The sequence below is a fragment of the Mercurialis annua genome, linkage group LG8 (genome assembly GCF_937616625.2).
Source record: "Mercurialis annua linkage group LG8, ddMerAnnu1.2, whole genome shotgun sequence".
NCBI classification, from domain to species: domain Eukaryota; kingdom Viridiplantae; phylum Streptophyta; class Magnoliopsida; order Malpighiales; family Euphorbiaceae; genus Mercurialis; species Mercurialis annua.
In genome coordinates this window covers 36,621,036-36,640,061 of record NC_065577.1, presented here as the reverse complement: position 1 = coordinate 36,640,061, position 19,026 = coordinate 36,621,036, and the positions used below count along the sequence as shown (strand labels likewise).

General features: G+C 36.2%; 1 non-coding gene across 1 annotated transcript; it reads left to right on the top strand.

Moving 5' to 3' along the window:
- The first annotated feature begins 11,126 nt into the window (after positions 1 to 11,126).
- On the top strand, positions 11,127 to 11,233 carry LOC126662406 (small nucleolar RNA R71). Its single transcript, XR_007635782.1, has one exon. It is a non-coding gene; the product is annotated as a small nucleolar RNA R71 (small nucleolar RNA).
- Positions 11,234 to 19,026: the final 7,793 nt, after the last annotated feature.

Sequence of the window (19,026 nt, the reverse complement as noted above, 5' to 3'; positions counted from 1 at the left end):
AGACAATAGAAATTGTCACGATTAAGATAAGAGAGTAGGATCTAATTGAACACGACTCGGTTTGTTTGACTTTAAGTAGCTATATGTGAACAAAGTCATACATACGTGTTTAATTAAACGGATTGGAGATCGGTCCTACAGACAGAGCAGATGTCAGTAGTGGACATATCTCTTAAATCCATACGAGTGGTTAGATAAAACCAAAATTCATAAGTCTGGGAGGAGTAAACCTCAGCAGCGTGATTGGCCGATTGGTTGGAAGGTAAGGATAGCATGATTGACTGGTTGCGGGTCCTTTGGATCATGGAGAGGAGTAAACCTCAGCACTTAATTGATAAACAACAACGAACATCTAAAAGAAAGATGGTGAAAGAAAGTATGAGTGTTTTCAGAACAAAGCGAGTACATTACTAGCTCTGATGTGAACAAAAGGAAACAATGAATATGTTAACAACTGACGGAGTTGTCAAGTCATGTTAATAGATGTTCATTTAGAAAATGATTAATAAATCATAAAATAAATAAATAATATACTTAGAAGTATATCAAACCTTGAACCAACATAAGATAAAGATGTTATCAAGGTGCAAAGTAAATGGAGATAGTGAATTGAACGAGTGAGTTTCAGATGTTGTCTGTAAACTAGCAGGGTGTAGCAAAACCCTAATAACTTGCGATCGAACCGTTAGATCGGTTTGATATTGGGATATGATAATCCCAAGACGGTTATCTAAGTTTTAACCGTTGCGATCGTTTAACGGAGAGTTGGACGATGCTCAATGATGAAGATGTTGTCATGGAACTAGCGTGAATTTTGGCAGCGAGCCAAAGGTGCAAGTGACAACGATAGAAAGTATAAACTTTAATTAACTTGGAATTATCAACATAAGCTCCATATATGTATATATATATGAATTTGAAAACTGTGATGAGACGGTAGTTTCAAAAGATGAAAATTCCGAGAACTGAGCCTTATGACTGTGAGGTCTTGGCTAGTTGGTAACAGAATATACATGTAATGTACATGTATTTTAAATGTCGAGCCAGAAAAAAGTATAAAGTATGGCCGATTAAAAGTGGAAAATGTTTAATGAACATTTTGTTTTCAAAGTGAAATGTTTTGAAACGGAGCTAAAGTTGATAATCAGTTAATTAATTACGATAGTAACAGCTAAAGTACAGTTATGATAATTGTTAGCTGTGAACAAGGAAGTAGATGCGGGTGGAAAAGAGGTTAAGAATTCTAATTAACCTTGAAAATACCGAAAACTAGTAACAGGAGTATAGTTTTGCGGTGACAATGAAGTAAGTTGGATGGTGTTGTATGGTGAGATAATTAAGTTATAACCTACACCTACACCTAGATGACCACATCATTAGTGTGAGAGGAACCAAGTAATTCAATCTGTAACAGGAAGTTACTATAGATTGATAAAGAGTTAGAAGACATTCTATACAAGATATAGAATTCATAAGGAAGTGTAAAGGATGTTAAGAATGAGTAGTCTGTTAGTGAACGAGAAGTTCAAACAGATGAAGAGGGTAAGGTTAAAGATTAAAATACTTAACCAACATTATCCTAAAGTGATTGAAAGATATGAACAATTTATAATAAGATTAAAAATCTTAGTTATAAAAGGTACAATAAAAATGTACAATCAATAATAAAAATGAACTAGAGAGTTCAAGGAGTAAAAAGAAAGTGAATTCAAAGGTGATATCATAAGACTTAATAATAAGTTGATATCCCAGAAGTGAGTTCAAAGTTTGTACTGTCTGTAAAGAAGTACAACGAAAAGGAAAAGTAATAAGATGTATAAAAAAATACAAGCTTGGCTAGTAGCCAACTTCAAGGACGATTTCGGAAACCGAAAAGAGGTCGGATTAAGTTTGACTATTCACGGAAGTTGTAGATTGGATGTCAAAATATGGGAATTTGAAATAATATTTGAAAAAAAAACTGGTTTAAATGCTTGGTTCATTGGCTTCAATAACAGCCATGACATCAGTTTTGCAGTCTTTCAAAATTAGCTCAAAGAGGCAACTTTGAGGTCAATTTCCGATACCTTCGAAAAAGAATCTCAACTCGAAGTCTAAACGGAAGTTGTAGAACTCATTTCCGACTATAAGAATACCAAATTTATTTCGTAAACGGACGCTTCAGGATAAGCGATCCAGATAGCCAAAGTAGGCTCGAAGAGAGAAAACATAAGGGAATAACCCGAGGTTAATGAATACCAAGACTTCTGATAACAGAAGTCAAGGTTATAGGTTAGGAACCTATAAGTGAAAGTATAGTAAGATGAGATGTAAAGTGATTGAGAGTTATAAGATGCAGTTAGGGGAGAACTGCAATATGCTAATATAAGCATTTATATACTAGTAAAGGAAAGTATACGGTCTAAAAGGACCAGTAAAGCAGAAGTAGGAAAAGTGAATAGAAGAAAGGTAATAAGTTGATAATAGTGCACAGCTGTGCAATTGAGCCATAGACAACATCAACTGTGCCATAGATGGCAGCAGTTATGCCACAGACAACAGCAGTAATATTTATGCTGTGAAAAGCATAGAACATGAAATGGAAAAGTATTCTTTGGTTGTATAAGTAAAAGAAGAAGTATAAGTAAATTCGAGGACGAATTTATATAAGGGGGAGAGAATGTAATACCCCTTATTTTATAAGTTACGTGTAAAGGTTTTATTAGCCGGGAATACGTAAATTAAATTTAAGCGTAAATTTAATTTATAAGTATCTCTAAAATTATATCGTAATAATAGGAGTTTAAAATTTAAATCGAGGATTTAAATTTTAATAAAGAGATATGAACGGGACTAATTGAATAAGAAATACGACTAGAGTCGTAAGATAAAAATATATTGATAATTAATATATCAATATACCACTCTAATTCGAGAGTTTAATATTTCGGATAAAACCCCGAAATTTAAAATGTCGAAACTCGGAAGTTTCGACGAGTTATTAACGAATATAAGTTAATATATATTTAAATATATATATTAAAAGAAAAAAAATGATGCTAAGAAGAAGAAATGTGTGAGGCGGTGGTGATAAGAAGGAAAAATATTTTTTTTAATCCATGAATTCTTTACTTTAATTAGTTTTAATTATAAACTAATTAAGTATTATTCGTTAGTTCAAATTGAAATAAAATAATTTATAATTTCCGAGTGAATAATTTTGGTGTCATTATTCGCGAAATAATTTGACGAAGCTACCGTCAAAGTTTCATAAAATTTGGACATAGTAATTTTAGTCAAGTGGGACTGATTTGAACCTAATAAATCTTATGGGATTTATTAAAGATAAAATATAAATCGGATGAGAATAAAAATTATATTTTTATTCTTTTTATATTTTATTAGATTTTTGGGTAAAGTTTCACAAATTTCAGAAATTGTTTCCGTTTAAATTACAGACGAATATTTAAAAATTTGAGTTAAAGTAATAAGTTCACCAAAATCTATATATATATGTGATGCATATGTGAAATGGTTACAGAAAACATTTGAATGAAAAATAGAAAGATAAGAGAGCTTCTTGCTCTCTGAACAGTGCGGGAGATTAGGGTTTAGGCGATTTCGATCCGTTTCGTCTGTTTCTCGATTCTAACTCCGTTTCTTCGACGATTACTCAAGTAATCGAGGTACGAAATCCATATTAAAAGTTTATTTTAATATATTTCGAAATATTTCGAATATATATTCGTTTATAAACGGTTACCGTATCGAATCGAACGTATACGTATTGTTTTTACGTTCCGAATGTGAATATGGATAGTTGGATTGTGTATAAGTGTTAGGAGCGGAAAAACGAGGTTGAAACACGTCAGAATGCCCCGGGAATCGAGTTTCCCCGGGGCTGTGCACGTTGGTGCACGGACGTGCACATATGGTGCACGAACGTGCACCAATCTGGAGGTGCACGAACGTGCACCATCCAGGGTGCACAATGGTGCACGATCGTGCACTAGCCAGGGGTGCACGGACGTGCACCAGGCCGACGCCGAAGGGGCTTTTGCCCTATCGTTTGACGTGATTTCATCGAACTAAAAGTGTTTAAAAACGATATTTGCTTTTAAATTAAAATGAAAAGAGATTTAAAGTTAAATCTAAATACTTTTAAAATGATATTTTAAAAGTAAAGTTAAACATTTAAAAATGACTTTAAAAGAGTTAAAGTCGATGTTTAACCGGTTTAATAGAATTAGCAAACGATGTTGCTAAATAATTAGTATACGACTATGAATTGTTTTGACAATCAAGTCGATACTATTAAATGATTTTAATTAGGTATTGCTATACCTAAAATGACTTTTAGAGTGAAGTCTAAACGTTTTCTCGAGGTGAAAACGGTTTAAATGGTTTTTAAAGAGAAAGAGACCATACGTGCTATGTGTTATGTGAATTGAATGATTTGATTAAACCTAGGTTTCAGGACTTAGAAGTTTATACCAGAAATGGGTATTGATGTATTGTCTTGTGTGTTTTGTATGTTTGATCCGACTAGCTGTCCAGCAGTCAGAACAGGACTCCAGGGAGTCTGTCACACACACGGCGGTGCTAAGTAGTTACTTAGCAGTACTGTCAGTTTACGTGTTTACTTTTGAATATCAGCATTCAACTGTTTTAAATCCATAAATCGCAGTAGTATAACTTAGCCAAGAGAGATCCATTGGAACGAGCTACCTATTGGGCGGCAATAGGGTTGCGTGATCACCGACACCGATTTCTAGATGTACTTCTGTCGAGGTATAGAGGTGTGTCTGTCGTGTAAGTCATTGGGAAAGTAGATGCCCTGACTTCACGGGTAAATCCTGAGATGACAGTAATACAGTTACGGTCGCGGGTCAAACCGCGATGGCAGTTTCATGATTACGGTTCAGGTACCATAGATACAGAAGTGGACGGCAGTGACTCGGGTCACGGTCCTTAGTCTGTAGTCTATAAGCTTGAGATAAGAGTGTGTCTGTTAGGACAGTTGTGGATTAGGGTTTCATATGGATCGATGCATTGGTAATATTTTAAATATATAACTGTTTTATATATATTATGTGATTTTGGTATTTATCTATAAACTGTCTACTCACTCAGAAATATTTATATTTCTGACCCCGTTGTTGTTTCCTAATTTTCAGGCAACGAGCTTTGAGGTCAGTCGAGCTTCCACATCTCTTTTTCAGGAAAGCTCTTCTTTGGTAATGTACATAGGATTTTGCACTCTTAGTATGCTGCAATAGTATAAGTGTAATATATCAACAGCCGTGCCACTAGTCCTCTGTTTAGATACTCTGATAGGATCTAGTGCACATATGTACCTTTCGGGTGGCTTCTTAGTGACATATTGTATCTAGTTACCGAGTCGGCCTCATGTGTTTTTATGAGGGTCAAAAACAGTATGCTTTATATACGCCGGCTACGTGTAACCGGTCCGCTGTGTATTTTAATATGTTTAATACCACCGTTGCGAGACGCAAAGGTGTCCGCTTTATTTTATTAAACATATTAACAGTGGCGTATGGTTGGAAACGGGGATGCCTATGTGTTGAGGCAAGCAAAAGATAAGTCCCTGGCTTTCCAATGCCTATACGCCAGGTTTTCATAAGGAAGCGAGGGTTGAGATAACGAGGTTATCCAACCAGTACTTCTGAAAACCAGATTTCGCTTATATGTATATTTTCAGAAATGTGTTTGCGTAAAACGAGAAAAGAATAACGGTATTTTCTGAAAACGGATCGTACGCGAGGTACGATCCAGTAATAATATTTGCGAAACATTTCTAGAGGTTCTAGGCTTGCTACGGGTTTCGGAACAACCATTCCCATTCCCTAGCGCCGGTCGTGACTTGGATTAGGGTGGAATTCGGGTCGTGACACAAAGAAAGATATAGAAGATTAGTTTTCAGAATTTAAATCTAACATCCATACTACTCACAATATTAAAAGTCAAGAAATTTAGCTAGACATAATTAGATTAACTAAGCAATCAATAATAATAAACATATTCAAAACAAGAGATTGAAATAAAAATACTTGCATAAAAACCTGGAATTATTCGGAACACAAGCCTTCGAATCGAAGCTTCGAAGGATTTAGTCTTCAAAATAACTCTAAGAAACTAAAAGAGATTAACTAAAACTTAAATTGTTTGTAAACTAGAAAAACAATGAAAAACTAGATGATTACATAGCCTTGATTTGAGTCTATATATAGGGGAAGTTCTAGTAGTCTATTACAATTGGAATTCAAGTCGAGGTAAGAATCCAATTAGAATTACGACTTGGAGCAAAAACCATTCGTCAGACATTCCTGCCGGGGAAAGAGGTCCTGCCGCCCGGCAGGAATGTGCCTTGCCCGGCAAGAAGTTGACACAGCAGCTTTTCCGGCCGGGCAAAGGCTTCTTGCCGGCCGGCAGGATCAGTTTCCTCATCAGGGCTGATTTCATCGCAAGTACCAACTTCGGACAGCCGTAACTTTTTGTACGCAACTCCAAATGACTTGGTTCTTAAGCCATTGGAAAGCTTGAGATGTCTAGTTTATTTCATATGAAAGACCGAAATTTATTAGAGATCTTTAAGTATTCCAAAATATCCAATCAATGGAAAAGGGTCAAATCTGCAAGTCATTCAATGCACCATGCAATTTGGCAATCTTCAAAACTTCATAAGCTGAGCTATATAACTCCGAATGATGTAATTCTTGATGTTTTGGAAAGATTAGAATGTCTACAACAACTCATATGAAGAACACATTCTCATTTGAGGTATTGAAGAAGGACAAAACTATCCGTTCATGAACAAGGATCAATTTGATATATTTTCTTCGTTTCTTGGCAATTTCCTTTGATTCTGGGTCCATGACTTTCTTGCATAATTAACCTATAAAACAAAACCTTTCCAAGCATAATATCCTCAAAAATAGGAAGAATTACTAACAATCATACTTGAAAAACGTTATACAAAATATGCGTATCAAATTCCCCCACACTTAGTTCTTTGCTTGTCCTCAAGTAAAGTAAGAATTCAATCAAGACAAATATTCATTATCAAAAATAATCAAATACCTCTAATAAAACCGTCACTATGAAATATTGGCTAATGAGACATATCATGGAAGCCAATGACTTTGAAATTGATTAAGAAACATACATTAACCTAAGCTAAACACAAATTCACAAGACATTAAATTACTCATGACTTAATATCAAAACTCAAAAAGTACTCAATTCTATCATCGCCAAAATATACTCAAGATGTAATGATCAATCTTTGAAAATTTGAATTCTCAACCACACTCAAACTTGTAAACCAACACTTTTCCTCACAAGATTTCACTCAAATCACACAAGTATTTGGGGTACAAATTTCGCTCCTCGCTAACTTGAAACAAATTGAACCATAGAATTGCAATCTAAACAAAATCCACTACTTGAAAGTAAATAACAACATGAATCAATAGGTCTTTGTTTTTGGTTGTAATGGGGTTAAGGTTCAAGGTAGGATTAAGGCTAATGGTGAGGTTAAATGAGTTAAATATCAAACAAAATTCTTTGGCTTTCTCAAGACAATTTTCATTCACTAATTTTTCAATATTACTCAAAATAAAAAATCAAGCACTTTAATGTTGAATAACCAAATTTTCTTTTTTTTTCATTTTTTTTAGAAGCTTTTTCTTCAATTTTCTTTTGGTTTTCTTCTTTGCTCTTTTTCTTTTTTTTCTTGATTTTCTTATTTAATGCTTAAGTGAATTCCATATCTTTTTCTTGTAATCTTTTGTTCAAATTTAACTCATCGGGTTGTCAAAAATGGGAAAATAAAAGAAAGGAAAAAGGGTGAAAACACGTGTGTATATAACAAGAAAAGGCTTGGCTCAAATTTGGTAAAACCTAAAGGGAAAAAGGGTAATCTTTTTAAGTGGGAAAAAAAGTGTTATCTGAATGCCTAAATCATGTTCATATCATCACCTATGTCAAATAGTCTCAAATTGATTTAAAATTGCAAGTTCTAGCAAATAAGCAACAAGTAGCACACTCAAGAAGAAAAAATAAATATAAATATTTAAGGCTCAAATTCCTCACATTCTCAAGTGTAGTTAGATAAACAAAAATCATGTGGTTGGTCTTTCAAAATTTCTAAAAAGATCAAATAAATCTAAGCAACTTAGTTTTGATAAAAATTAAAAAATTTGGATATCTTTAAATCTTAAGTAATAGAATATTTTGTGCTCAAGTGTTATGCTAAATGTTAATGCAAGAATTTAACACAGTAACAAACTCATGATTCCAATCAAATAACTCAAAACGCCAAAGCTTCGAGTTTTATAAAAGTAATTAGGACATGTTTATCAAGTGAGTCAAATTATCCCAAAATTCAACTTTCTTTCTATTAGACAAACAAAAAAAAATAAGTGAAAATATCTTAAAGGCTAAGCAATTTTAAAGCTAAAAAAAATAAAAATAAAAATAAAAACGAAACAACCTAAAAACATGCGGAGTAAATAAAATAAACTAGGAAACTAGAAATCACCCCCCAAATAAATTGATCATTGTCCTCAATGAAAACCACACATTCAATTTAGCTAAGAATCAATAATAAATGGGAAGAAAAGCAATAACATACCTCAAGTATGCCATCCGTCGACGGTTTGCCCTTCTTTACCCTCGTCTACTCTTATCCAATCGGTTTCGCAATACTGAGGGGATGTGTTAGATTTAGGTTTGAAGTCTGTAAATCCTGCCTAGGAAAGCACTCCTGCCGCACGCCAGGATTGGACTCCTTGGCAGGATTTTCAGCACTGCTGATTCCTGCCAGGGTAAGCACTCCTGCCGCCCGGCAGGATTGGACTCCCCGGCAGGATTTTCAGCACTGTTGATTCCTGCCAGGGTAAGCACTCCTGCCGCCCGGCAGGATTGGACTCCTTGGCAGGAATTTTCAGCGAGAGAAAAAAAAATCTTCGAGGCGCTCGTTTCAAGGCGATTCCTACACACAAAAACCACAAAAAATAAACGTAATACTAAAAAAAAATGAGACACTAAAAACAAATGAACAAAACAAAAAATTCGTGGGTTGCCTCCCACTAAGCGCTTGTTTATAGTCAATCAGCTCGACTTTTTCCCCGTTTCTCTATCCGAGATCGAAGATAGTTTCCGATGTGTGACCACCTTTTTCCAAGTTCAAACTGCTATGGTTCATTTTAGAGCAAGCAAGCTCAAGAGGCACACGCAATATGTAGTTTGGTGGTTCTTCTTTGATTTGATCTATAATATCTTCATCATGATTCATCTCGATGTCCATGGTCAAAATACGCCAAAATGGCATGGGTATGCCAGATGAATCCTTGATGAATCGCTTATAAAATCCTGCAATTCTCTCCAACGTATGATCAATAAATGGTAAAGAAAATTTTTCCTTGCGTTTCTCCTCGATATATCTCCTAAAATTACGCAAAAGACTAATTTCTTTCTTTTTAATCAAATGGAAAGGAATTTCATGAGTTAAATCAAAATTTTTATCTAAGCATGCATTATTCTCTTTGTGTTCAAGCTCAAATTTTGGGGAACATAAAATAGAATTTAATTCCCCAAAACTATCATGTAGAACACTAGCACTTTTATCCATACATTGCTCATGCAAAGACTCATCTTCCTTCACAACCCGATTCATCTTACAAGATTCATCTTTCAAAGGAATTTGACATGATTTATACATTTCAAAAGTTACCTCATCTTGACCTACCCTTAAGGTCAATTTACCTCCCTCTACGTCGATTAGAGCTTTGCTTGTGATGAGGAATGGTCGTCCAAGAATGAGAGGAACTTCTTCATCGTCTTTCATGTCAAGAACAATGAAATCAACGGGAAAGATGAATTTGTCCACCTTGATGAGTATGTCTTCCAATACACCATTTGGGAAGGTAATTGATTTGTCCGCCAATTGTAGAGAAACCGACGTACTCCTCATGTTGCGCATCAAACCTAAACTTTTACACATAGACAAAGGCATTAAATTAACACTAGCACCAAGATCACAAAGTGCCTTACCAAAGTTTGATGTGCCAATTGTGCATGGTATTGTGAAGCTTCCATGGTCCTTCTCCTTTTTAGGTAGTGAGTTTTGGATAAACGCACTACACTCCTTTGTTAAGCTCACGGTGTTCACCTCATCAATTTTTCGCTTGTTGGAGATGAATTCTTTTAAGTACTTGGCATATTTAGGCATTTGAACAATCGCCTTGGTGAGAGGAATATTGATGTTCACCTTTCTAAATATGTCAAGAAACTTGGAATCATCTTTCGCTTGCGGTGGCCTTTGCGGATATGGAAGTTTTGGAACATATGGCTTAAGTTCCACCACTTTTTCATCTTGTGCTCCCTCTTTAAGCTTGGTTGGTGCTCTCTTTAGATCAACCCCATTCCTCAAAGTAATTGTCATAACTTGCTCCTTAGGATTAACTTCGGTGTTACTAGGCAATGTACCTTGAGCGCGATTTGCCACCAATAGTGCAATTTGACCAATTTTATTCTTCAAACCTTTAATAGAAGCTTGTTGGTTTTGGAGAAGCGAATCGGTCTTTTGCATGTGTTGCATTAACATGTCTTCCAAACTTGGTCTCCTTGGTTCTTGTGGGTGAAATCCGGGTGGAGACCTCACCGCATTTTGAGTGTTGCTCCATGAAAAATTTGGATGATTTTTCCACCCCGGATTGTAAGTATTAGAGTAAGGATTATTTTGGCCTCTTCCTTGATTATCCACATAATTGGCTTGCTCCATCCCTTGCACCAAGTTAACATTGCTCATGCTACAATCTTCCATGGCGTGATTCCCACCACGAAGGCCACATGTAGTTTGCGGGATCATCGTCAATTTGTCAATCATCTTGGCTAGAGCTTCTACCTTGGCATCTAAAGCGGAAATAGCTTCAACTTCATGAACTCCAACCGGTTTGCGAATTGAGGACCGCTCATAATTATTGGCCGCCATGGTTTCAATCAAGGCATTGCATTCCTTGGGCTCCTTTGCTCTAAAACTCCCCCCGGATGCCGCATCAAGCATCATCCGTGTTGCTCCGTTTAGCCCGTTGAAGAAAGTTTCTACTACTAGCTAGTCCGGAACTCCATGATGAGGGCACTTCCTTAGGTACTCGTTGAACCGTTCCCAAGCTTCATAGAGGCTCTCCAAGTCTTGTTGAGCAATTGTGGTAATAGCCATGCGAAGCTTCGCCGTTTTTGAAGGAGGATAAAACTTCTCCAAAAACTTTTTAGCTAGATCTTCCCACTTAGTGATGGTACCTCGAGGAAAATTTTGTAACCAATTCTTGGCCTTATTCTTCAAAGAGAATGGGAATAAAATGAGATAAATTGCCTCCATTGGTACCCCATTCATCTTGAAGGTGCTACATAATTCCAAGAAGCTCATAATATGCTCAGAAGGATCATCACTAGGCAACCCATTGAATGAGAGGTTGTGAGTGATCATTTGAATGAACGCCGGCTTGATCTCGAAGTTATTTGCGTCGACATGAGGTCTAGCAATTTTCGTTGTGGCGCCATCAAGAGATGGTAACATGTGATGTTTGAGAGATCTATCTTCCTCCATTGTTTCGAGTTCGAATGTGTCAAAATTCAACTCAAAAGTTTCTTGTTCAATAGAAAACTCAATACGCCGAAGTGCCCTTTGTACGGAGATTCGCTCTTTTCGTTGCTTATTTAGTTTCTTGCAAGTTTTCTCGATCTCGGGATTAAAAGGAAATAATTCCTTGTCTCTTGAACTTCGCATAAACTAAAGAGCAACACAAGACCTACACACCAAAAACACAAAAACACCAAGCGTAAAGACTGAAAATAAAAACAGAAAATAAAAGTGTTCAAAGAAATAATTAATTAAGTTGTATTGATATAAATATCAATTCCCCGGCAACAGCGCCAAAAACTTGATGCACAAAATCGCAAGTGTACGATGTCGATAAATCAAGTAATATAATGATAAGTAAAATTCGAACCCATGAGGAATTGAATTTAGTACCAAAATAGTTAATTAAGAATTATTTGAACTAACAAAGACAAGGTATATGTGATTTTAATTAAAACTAATAAAAACAGAAAATAATAATCTAAGGAATAAACAATAAGGACAAATAACTCAGAATATTGCTTTCATATGGATTATCGATACCTTACAAGTCTAACTTATATCAATCAATTTTAATTGTTACATGCAATGGAGGATAGATCGAAAATCACTAATCCCACTTTTCGGGCTAGAACTAGTCGATTTATTATAACCCGAGTACCCCGAATCATCCTTACTGTCACGGCTTACAGGACAATAGAAAATAACCCACAATTATAATCAAAGCATTAAGAACAAGTTATCCACATAGACCACATAACGCAAACATGGTGGTCTGACCATGCTTTGTAATTATGCCTTGGTTATCTCTTCCGATTAAATTGCTTAAGTCCCCTCCTCACAATTTATTCTAAGTTCATGTGATTGTTAGCTACTCAATCACAAGCATTACTCTCAATAACAAAGGATTACATTAACAAAGAAAGATATAGAAGATTAGTTTTCAGAATTTAAATATAACATCCATACTACTCACAATATTCCAAGTCAAGAAATTTAGCTAGACATAATTAGATTAACGAAGCAATCAATAATAATAAACATATTCAAAATAAGAGATTGAAATAAAAATACTTGCATAAAAACCTGGAATTATTCGGAATACAAGCCTTCGAATCGAAGCTTCGAAGGATTTAGTCTTTAAAATAACTCTAAGAAACTAAAAGAGATTAACTAAAACTTAAATTGTTTGTAAACTAGAAAAACAATGAAAAACTAGATGATTACATAGCCTTGAGTTGAGTCTATATATAGGGGAAGTTCTAGTAGTCTATTACAATTGGAATTCAAGTCGAGGCAAGAATCCAATTAGAATTAGGACTTGGAGCAAAAACCATTCGTCAGACATTCCTGCCGAGGAAAGAGGTCCTGCCGCCCGGCAGGAATGTGCCTTGCCCGGCAAGAAGTTGACACAGCAGCTTTTCCGGCCGGGCAAAGGCTTCTTGCCGGCCGGCAGGATCAGTTTCCTCATCAGGGCTGATTTCATCGCAACTACCAACTTCGGACAGCCGTAACGTTTTGTACGCAACTCCAAATGACTTGGTTCTTAAGCCATTGGAAAGCTTGAGATGTCTAGTTTATTTCATATGAAGGACAGAAATTCATTAGAGATCTTTATGTATTCCAAAATATCCAATCAATGGAAAAGGGTCAAATCTGCAAGTCATTCAATGCACCATGCAATATGTCAATCTTCAAAACTTCATAAGCTGAGCTATATAACTCCGAATGATGTAATTATTGATGTTTTGGAAAGATTAGAATGTCTAAAACAACTCATATGAAGAACACTTTCTCATTTGAGGTATTGAAGAAGGACAAAACTATCCGTTCATGAACAAGGATCAATTTGATATATTTTCTTCGTTTCTTGGCAATTTCCTTTGATTCTTGGTCCATGACTTTCTTGCATAATTAACCTATAAAACAAAACCTTTTCAAGCATAATATCCTCAAAAATAGGAAGAATTACTAACAATCATACTTGAAAAACGTTATACAAAATATGCGTATCAACAAGTTGGTGAGTAAAATTGCCAACAAGTTTTTGGCGCCGTTGCCGGGGATGAGGTTGCGTTTAATTGATTGAAAGTATTTTGAAATTCGGTCGAGTTAGCCTTATTTTCTGTTTTTACTTTTCTTTTGTTAGTTTGTGTTTTCGTGAATTACGCTTGGTGTTCTTGTTTGTGGTTGCGTAGGAAATTTTGGACTTCATTGGTTTATCTTCAAATATTCTTTTTATGGCGAATTATGGTCGGAAAGGAGTAATGGCATGGAATCAAAGTTATTTGCCGTACCAAAACATTAACTACAACTGTGATATTTGTGGGAATTTTAGTCATACCGGAGATGGGTGTCCCGAACTCTATCCGGAGTGGAATGAGCATGTTGACTATGTGGGTGATTAATGGCAAGCTAATGACCCTTATTCCGACGAATATGATCCGGGGTGGCACAACCCTCCGAATTATGGTTGGAGCAACAATTGGGGGAACTTCAATGAAAACTTGAACTTCGATTCAAGCTATCACCCACATCAAAACCAATGGGACTTCAACTCCAATTTTGACAATGAACCACAACAATCACATGAATTTCAGAAAGATGGAATGTTTGATAAGGGGAACATGCTTGCTAAGTTGTTGGAGGAGCTTAGAGAGATGAAGCAACTTCAAAAGAACCAAGCCGCCACTAGTCAAATGCTTGGAACTCAAATCTCCCAACTTGCTATCAATCTTCAAGGTAGACCTCAAGGGGGATTGCCCTCCACCATGGAAAACAATTCGAGAGAGAAACTCAAGGACATTGAGCTTAGAAGCGAAAAAGCTCATGATGCCCCTCATGTCAAGAGACTTATGGTGGTTGAAGATGAGCCAAGTTATAGTGAGCTAAGTGCTAGTGAGCAAGTGGAAGTTGAAGCTCCATATGTTAGACCACCACCCCCACCTCCTTATGTACCAAAAGTCCCTTTTCCGAGTCGACTCAAGAAGGCTTCGGGCAATCAAAGAGGATTACTAGCCGAAAGTGAAGCTACTCCAACACAACATGCTATGGCCATAGTTTTGAAAGATGATGGCGCTTTAGTAGAACATCCTCCCACAAAGGTTCACATAGAGATTGAAAGAGAAAAGTGTGAGGATGTTGAACTTGAAGCTCCAATTTCCAAGCCACTTACTTGTCCCAAGAGCGTAAATGATGAAAGTGAGAAGAAATTTGGTATTACGGTACTCTACGAGGAATTCAACAAATCCTTTGATTATAAGGATCCATTCTTGGAGGGGTTTGATTCCGAGTATGACGGAAATAATATCAAATATATGAAGATGCTTCATACTCCTCATGTTCTTTGTTATAGAGTACAAGCATACTCTATATTATTGGAGTTGTATTTGAAGGAGCCGACACGAAAAAAAAGGGAGAAGATGCTACCAAGACGGCTTCCACATATTAGGTTGTATTTTTAACAACCTTACGCGAAGAGTCTAGCTTTGGACTCCAACTAAAGTGCACTCGGGAGGCAATCCCGAGAGGTTCGATTTCTTTTCTTGTCATTTATCTTTTGTTATTTATTTTTAGTGTTTCATTTATGTTATTTTGACTTTAATCGAAAACGATTTGATTCTCTAAACCAAACTCATGCAATTTTCATATTTATTTTATTTCTTAGCATTGAGGGCATTGCTTAGAAATAGTGTGAGGAGGGTTGGAAAATTGAATCTCATTTGTGTTTAGATTGTTTTAGGATGTTTTTATGTGTTTATTTAGTTTAAATGCTTTAGGTTGTTTTGATTCGAGCTTAGGCTTGTGTAAGGGGGAAAATCTGATTTCAAATGCTTCAAGGCTTCATTCTAATTGCCTTTTTGGGCCCAACACTCTTTTAGTTGATGTTTTTGTTTCCTCTTTTGTCTAGTACTATATAAACAACATTATCTCATTTTTAGAGGGAAATTGATAGACAACATTTTACATCATTTAGTTCTCTTTGTAGTTGTCTCTTTTAGTTAGGAGTAGAATAGTTTAGGGTTTTGTGCCTCCATAGTTTCCACCATTATTGGTGCTTAGATGCTTTTTTGCTTTGTAAGAACAAGATTTACCTATTGAATACAAGCTTTTATCTTTGATTCTTCATTATCTTCTTTATGATTTATTGTTCTTCATTTAAGGTAATCATTCTCACTTTTGTTATGTTAATTAATTATTGCTTAGTTGTTGCTTTAACTTTAATCATGAGTAGCTAAACTCCTAGTCTAGGGGTTGTTATGATTGCCATGTTTAATTGCTAGATGATTGGTTAGGGTTGTATGAGTTAGGGTTTTGTTGTGTTTATTAGTCTTAATGCCTAGATTAAGTTGGCCTCTTAATCTTTGATTAGTGTTTGATTAGTGAGGGCGAGAGTTAAACTAATCAAATAGACCTAGTTAAGCATAAGCTTAAGACCTAGATGCACGAGAGTGATTTAGGGATTTAGCGGTTGTTTGAGTTTGCGGATTAATCGGATTGATTGGTGTAGTCGACATTCAATTGCACGAGAGTGAGTTGGATTTCGACTTATTAATCAATTGTCGGTTCTTCGACTTCCGGCTCGAGAGAGCGGATTTGGATACCTTAGAATGACTTGACCCAAACCAATACCCATATACCCGACCTATCTACCTAGGAATTGCTTTGGTATGATTAGCAACCCTTAGGCGCTTTTAATTATCGTTTTAATCCGTTAATCAATTAGTTTATTTATTATTGATTGAGTTTATTTCCGTAGTGGTAATCAAAACCAATCACTCGTTTGCTATCCGAATTGGAGTTCAAAATCATATTTCACTCTCATTAAACTTCTCATCCCTGTGGGTTCGACAACCCGGACTTATAGTCCACTCTATTACAAGTTGGTGAGTAAAATTACCAACAGTGCCTCACTCTTTTGGGTGAGAGTGAAGGGGGATTTTTGACCGAATTTACACAAATTTAGAGTATATGTGATCCTTTTTTACAGTTTTGGATTTTTTTTATACCTTAACGCAAGTTGAGGAGTGAAATAATCCTTTATTCATTCTTCATTATCACATTTTATTTGAAGTGGTTAATTGAATCTAGCAGTACTAGAACTATCACTTTTTAAGCATTTTTATAATTAAATTTTGATTTGTTTCAATTTGTAAAAGAAAGAAATATATGACTGAATTGAATGAGTTTATTGATATGAAATACCTCCTATATATACAGGAGTAATTACAAAAGAATATAATGAGATCCTACAAATCAGGCAGTGATAGCTATCTAAAATACAAGGAAAGAAAGTAACGGCTATATACAGAAATCTCAACATTAATATGACAGATATATTTCCTAACACTCCCCCTCAAGTTGGAGAGTGGATGTCTTGTACTCCCAACTTGCGTATAATTGGAACAAATATATCTTTCCCCAATGGCTTAGTGAACACATCAGCCAGTTGATGAGTTGAGCTAACATACTTAGTGATCACCGATCCATCTTGAATTTTATCTCTAATATAGTGACAATCCATCTCGATATGTCTAGTCCTCTCATGAAAAACAGGGTTGGCCGCAATGTGTAAAGCTGCTTTGTTGTCGCAAAATAATGAGGTTGGTTCACGAAGCAATAGATTAAGGTCCTTCAACAAGTGCCATAACCAAGTCAGCTCACAACATGTCCCTGTCATAGCACGGTATTCTGCTTCTGCTGAAGATAAAGAAACCGTTTTTTGGAGCTTCGACTTCCAAGAAATCAATGAGGGCCCAAGAAAAATACAATAACCAGTAGTGGACCTTCTAGTTAATGGACAACCTGTCCAATCGGAATCACAATACGCTGTTAATCTCAAATCATTAACTGAAGGAAAAAACAAACCTTTTCCGGGAGCACTTTTGAGGTAACGCACAATTCTTAGAGCTGCATCCCAGTGAAGCTTTCTAGGCTTATTCATGAATCTGCTCAATACATGGACTGCATAAGTAATATCAGGGCGAGAGATGGTTAAATAGATAAGTCTACCGATCAACCTTTTATATTTTCCCGAATCTTTGAGTAAATGACTTTGGTCAGATAGCTTTAGACCTTTTTCCATAGGAGTATCAACCGGTGCAGCTCATAATAGACCTGTATCTTCAATGATTTCGAGTGCATACTTACGTTGACAAATATAAATCCCATGTTTAGAAGCAGATACCTCAATACCAAGAAACTATTTTAGGTTTCCAAGATCCTTAAGGCGAAATTGACTATGCAAGAATTGTTTAATAGAATCAATAGACTTCATATCATTTCCCGTAATTAAAATATCATCAACATAAATTAAGAGTGCAGTAAAGGAATTTCCATGCTTTTTAGTGAATAATGAATAATCAGATTTAGATTGCACATACCCGGCTGATCGGATAGCATTAGAAAACTTTTCAAACCACTGTCGTGACGCTTGTTTTAAACCGTAGAGAGACTTATGCAGTCGACAATATAAATGGTCCTCCCCCTGTCGCCGGAGACCAGGAGGAGGTGACATGTAAATTTCCTCTGACAAATCCCCATGAAGAAATGCGTTGTTTACGTCCAATTGATGCAACTTCCACCCACGAGCTGCTGCCAAAGCCAATAAACAGCGTACAGTGATGATTTTAGCAGTGGGAGAAAACGTTTCGTGATAATCCACCCCTTCTAATTGATTGAATCCCTTGGCAACCAATCGCGCTTTATATCTCTCAACGGAACCTTCAGCTTTATGCTTCACCTTATATACCCAACGACATCCAATGGGAGTTTTGCCAGCAGGAAGACACGTTAATGTCCAAGTACCATTTTCTTGAAGTGCTTTTAACTCGGAATCCATGGCCGCTTTCCATTCAGGATGCAGAGCAGCCTCAGAGTATGAGCGAGGCTCACAAACCTGTTCAAGCTTAGCTAAAAAATTTGATGATAAGGTAAGTACCGATGATATGAAAGATAATGAGCCATAGGATATTTGGTGCCCTTACCTGGACCGGGCAACAAGGAAGACGATTGTGCAGATTTAGCAAGATTACATGTATAATCATTGTAACGGACTGGGATAATGGATTTGACGGCTGGAGCGACGAAGAGTGGGTAATGCGAGATCCGTAGGTTCAGATATAGGATTGGGTATGGGGACAATAGGAGGATTAGAGGGATTCAATTGCAATTCAGATTGTGTTGAAGTTAGCTGGGAAGGTACAGAAGATGGTGGAGTGAGTTGAGTTGTGGTAGGTGGATGACGACGCGAGTAAGTACGAAGTGGTGGCGGTGGAAGGATTGATGGTGAGGAAGAAGAAGATGAAGTGTTAGTGTCTGGATGTGAAGATGAAGAAGAAGGTATGGTGGAAGTAGGAGACTCCAAAGATAGATCAGCATGG